Raw genomic sequence first — 4,997 nt, 5'->3', positions numbered from 1 at the left:
TCATCAAGTAGGTCTGCAACAACAGAGCACACCTTTTAATGGGACCAACATATGGATTTCATTTATTCTTCGTAGGAGTTTGACATGTCCTAAGAGAATATTTTTTGCATGAAAGAATCTCATACACAAAATATTAAATAAATGTCTTAAATGTTATACCAGATCGTCTTATAAGTGTATCGTCTCAAACTTTAGACGTGCAAATACAAATCATAATTTAATAGCATATCTGATACAACTTTTATCATTTGTATTTATTGACATTTAATCAAAACAATTAGGAGTCTTGGTTCGTCTTTAACATGTAAATGGCTTTTGACATAACAAACATTTTGATTCATAATGAAATGAGATAAGAATTATATGGTAAAAAAATAAAGATAATTTAATTGTGATTTAATATTGCTAAAGATTTGTGATTTTGTTGGTTTGTTTGTGTTAGGAAGGGCTTCAGGAGCCTAAACGTGTCCTAAACCAAAATTATTAAAAGAATATATTGGTCGAACTTAGATATTTATTTTATAAATTATAGGTTTTATTTTTATTAAAATAATATAATGTTAACGTATAAATAATAATTATTTATTATTGGCATCACTTGGGACCATTTAAATGTATTGTGCTTTTCCAGTAAAAAAATGTATTGTGTTTTTTCAGGAGGAATAAATCAATAAAGAATATATCTTATATTAGCCGTACTTTCCATTTCTCCGAAGCTCTCTGTCACTACAAAAAAAAAAAGGCTTTTTTACAACACAGCTTCAAGGTTGGTGGCATTATAAACGTCGTAGTAGGCTGCATGGTGACATTTATGTAAATATTTAACTTCTACAACGATGTTTGATTGCTACACTGTCGTAGTTTCTTAAGCGGTGATATTTTTGTAATTAAGAACTTTGTCAACAAAGACGGTGCTACAAAAGACCGTCTATGAACACTGCTTTTCCACCATGTTCTTGGAAAGCACCATCTTAGACTTGCCCGACATGAAACCAGTTGTCTCGTGCCCTTACTCACTACTTGGAGAAACCCCTATTGATGGTAGGACTGATACCAATCCTGAAGGACTCATTGCTGCATATGGCAAGTGGGCTTCTATTGTAGCTGCTAGATTAAATGTTGGAGGCCTCTCTTGCAAGGTTTCTTCTTTTTACCGTCATACATACTAGTTAGGCCTTGGATTTAGATAAATCTTCAAATTGAAATCCCTGCAGTTAACTTGGTTATGGGCTAAAATGATAACAACTTTAGAGACTTTAATTACACGCTTATGTATGTTTAAAAGCCAGGTTCTTGACAAGGAGGTGTTTCAAAAGCAGATGTTGGAGAAACTTATATGGATTTGTTCCGTTATGCTTGTTGGAGCACCTCATGGAGGGGTTTTAGTAGGTGTCGCGGACAAGGAATTCCGCACTGAAGTAAGCTTTGCAATAGACATATTCTCGAAGTTAATATGCAATTTTGTTTGGATCAACTTCTCTATAAATATTTATATAGGAGAATAAGATAACAAGCATAAAATTTTATACTATAAGCTAAATTTAACTTGTGCATTAGTAAAATGAGCTTTTGGAGAAGTTAAAATTAGCATATTAATATTCTGTAACCTGCAGGGGATGGTTGGATTTTTTGCATTGGGTGATTGGTCCCATCTTGTATATAGGTTAGGGCACCCTTTGTGCCCTTCATATATAATACAAATAATTTGCTGAGTAAAAAAAACAAAATTGTTTGGCTTCTTCAAAAAGTTGATTTTAACTTATGGGAGAAAATTATTTTATTTTTTCTTTTCATTCTCTTCTCTTATAAGTGTTTATGGAAAAACTTATCAAAACATGGTCTTAACCAATGATATTTTGTTTGATTGGAAAACAATATTACATGCACATGATTTGATTAAAATTGGGTAGTTAATAGGATGGTTGGTGATTGCATCAGTATCCTCTCTCTCATATGTATATATATGATTTCTTCTTTTGGATCTTGAAGATGTGTCTACTCAGTGACCTTTCTCAGTGAGTAAGAAAATGGCTATGGCTGAGTCTTGGGTGAAATCAAGTTAACATGAAATATCTTCAAAGTTCAATTTATTTTTTTGTTAGATGTGGTATGCTTGAAGGGTTGATCCTGAACTAAAGGAGCGTTGTCCAAAACGGGTGACCTGACTTTGAACTTGATTTGTTGCCTTGAATGAAATTTGTGGGCTACAAATTATAGACACAAACTATGTTTGTCATGCAAATTTGGGCCATAATAAGAGAAGGAAGAAAACGCAGAGATTTTTTGGCAAACATCTTGAGCTAAAATTGATAATGTATTTAACACTAAAAAAAAATAACACTGCAATGAGAACTGACTGATGTTTGCACTTTCAGTTGTCCAGCCTTATAACAGAACTGGCATCAGCAGCATCAAGTGAAAAGGGGTTAACATTTGAAGAAGCCATGGAAGAGCGCTTATGTGCATATTCCTGAGCCATAGCCCACTTTCCCACAGCAGTTAAGGAGGTATATGATACAATTTATTAGTGGAATCAATATTGGATTCACTAGATATCTAGATATCTCTGATATATAAGTTCTTATCTTGGTTATACTTGCAGTTCAAATGGAGAAATGGTTGGTTTTATTCTCACTCTGATGGTATGTGGGGATTTACTTTTATTGGTTACATTTTCTTACAATTAGTCATTTACTCTTTGTTTTGAACCTCTAGAATTTTTAAATTTGTTCCTTCATATTTCATTCTCCCCTCCCTCTCATTTTTTAATTAAAAAAATATCTAAAATGTCTGGATTTTATACCAAGATTTCAGGATTATAAAATTGAAGGTTAGGGTAAAACAGGTTTATGGTTTTCTTTGCTTGTGCTTTCTTTTTAAAGATAGATAGCAATTTTGCAAAAAAAAAAAAAAACCTGACAAGGCTCTGCAAATAACCATGTGAAATTTCAGGGGTTCAAGTTAAATGCTTGTGTTCATACAGTTATGTTGCTTTCTTCAATGACTGATTTTTACATCTAGATCAGTAAGCATGGAATTTTCCTTTCATACTGTGCAATCTGGGAAATTTCAGAAATTAGTGACCATGGAATTTTCCTTACACCTCTCTTTGAGCCATTTGTCATTCCTCTGCTTCTTGAGAAACTTTCTTCTTCATTGCATTCAGCAAAGGTTGGTATTAATAGATTATTATTATATCTTTGATGCTAAATATGTGTGTAATCAATTTTATTTTTTAACTTAATCATTCATATTTTTGTGTATGTTGGTTTTCTATGCATTCATTGGCTATTATGTTTAACTGGAACTTATCTATTTTTGACCATGCAACTATTAGCTTTATTATTGAAATTAATAGTTAGGAACATAAGGCTTTTGATCCATTCTTACACATTATGTTTTGATTCTTATATTTTGATGTATGAAAATGACAAGTCCAGTCAATATGGCAAGCATAATAATTCATGAAAATTGGTGGAGATTCATGTTGCTTCAATGCTTATTTAAATTATAAGCAACTTCCTTTGCTTGTTGGGTATGTGTGTACTTATTGGATTTTGGGTAATTTTGTCCCGATTATAGAATATTTTTGAAGAAGCTTCAAGGTAAATATGCTTTCAAAATTAATTGGAATTAAGCATACTGAGCTGAGCTCATTACACTCTAGCATGTTGTTGTTCTTTTGGTTTTGTTTTCATTATATGTAGTTGCTCCTTTTCTTTGTGAAACGTACTTAAATAATTTTAGAATAAACTTTTATATAATTTAAATAATAATGAATTTCAAACCTTTTAATAAAAATTAATTAAATAAATTATTTAAGATTTATATTTTCAATCATCTTTTTCATACTCTTGAAATGATGCTCCTTTTGGGAAGCTTAATGTTCTTGTTGCAGTAATATATGAAATTTTGAGACCTGAAATAGAAATTATGGTTATTTCTCATAATGAAACAATTGTCTTGTTCCAATTGGTTATAAATTTCCTTGGTTCTCTCAAGGTGGATTACATAATGATATGATATGACCCATTAAATATGGCATACTGACTTCATTCTCATATTCACAAATAGCCTTGTTTTATGCTGCTGTACTTGCAGGGCTTCTCCATCGATTCCCTGTAAGCTTTTCTCAGGTGCAAAACTAAATGTTAATTACTTAGTAATAGTACTTTTAAAAATAGATCAAGGTGTTTAATATTTGTTTCTTTTTTGGAGTTTTAGTCTTTTAGCATCACTAAGTTGCAGATTTCGCCCTCTTTTATTGCTTGTTATGTAAATAATTGCATCAGTACTGGTTTGGATTTGCAGGGAATACTTTCAACTGAAAGAGGCCAAAGTGCTTTAGAGTCATTTGATTCATATCAGAGGTCTGTGATTGAGGTAATATTTTAATTTGGGCTGAAAAGAGTATTCATTTTCTTTTGTTAAATTTCAATTTAAAATATATAAATAGGAATTTGGGAAATTTTTTAATATTACTTTCATGTAATCTTTATTTGTTTTTTCTACTTCTCTTTGTGTCTGCTGTTAGAGATAATATGTTGAGACTGTCAAAGTTTTAATTGTGAAATAATAATTATTTAATTTAGGAGCTACTTTATAATAAAAAAATTTTAAATAACTTTTTTTTAAATTGTCTTAGGAATTTTTAATTTGTCCACCTCTTATTTTTATTTAATATATCATTTCAATATTTATTTTTTAAATATATTTTAATATTAATATTAATTACAATCATGCTAATAAAGATTAATGTTCTTGTTGCAGTAATATATGAAATTTTGAGACCTGAAACAGAAATTATGGTTATTTCTCATAATGAAGCAATTGTCTTGTTCCAATTGGTTATAAATTTCACTACTAGGAAATAAGGTTTTTACATCGGTTATTTAAGACTTTCAACATCGGTTATTAACTGATGTTGAAAGTCCCGATGTTGAAAGTAATATCGTTAACATCGATTTTTCAAAATCGATGTTAACTAATAAATACAA

General features: G+C 30.5%; 1 pseudogene; it reads left to right on the top strand.

Annotated features, from left to right (window-relative positions):
* Positions 1-1,319: 1,319 nt before the first annotated feature.
* LOC100801251 (uncharacterized) lies at positions 1,320-4,540 on the top strand (annotated as a pseudogene).
* Positions 4,541-4,997: the final 457 nt, after the last annotated feature.

Source organism: Glycine max, chromosome 17 (genome assembly GCF_000004515.6).
Source record: "Glycine max cultivar Williams 82 chromosome 17, Glycine_max_v4.0, whole genome shotgun sequence".
In the NCBI taxonomy this organism is placed as follows: domain Eukaryota; kingdom Viridiplantae; phylum Streptophyta; class Magnoliopsida; order Fabales; family Fabaceae; genus Glycine; species Glycine max.
Note: the sequence above shows the minus strand (reverse complement) of the source record. Positions and strands in the feature narration are given on the sequence as shown.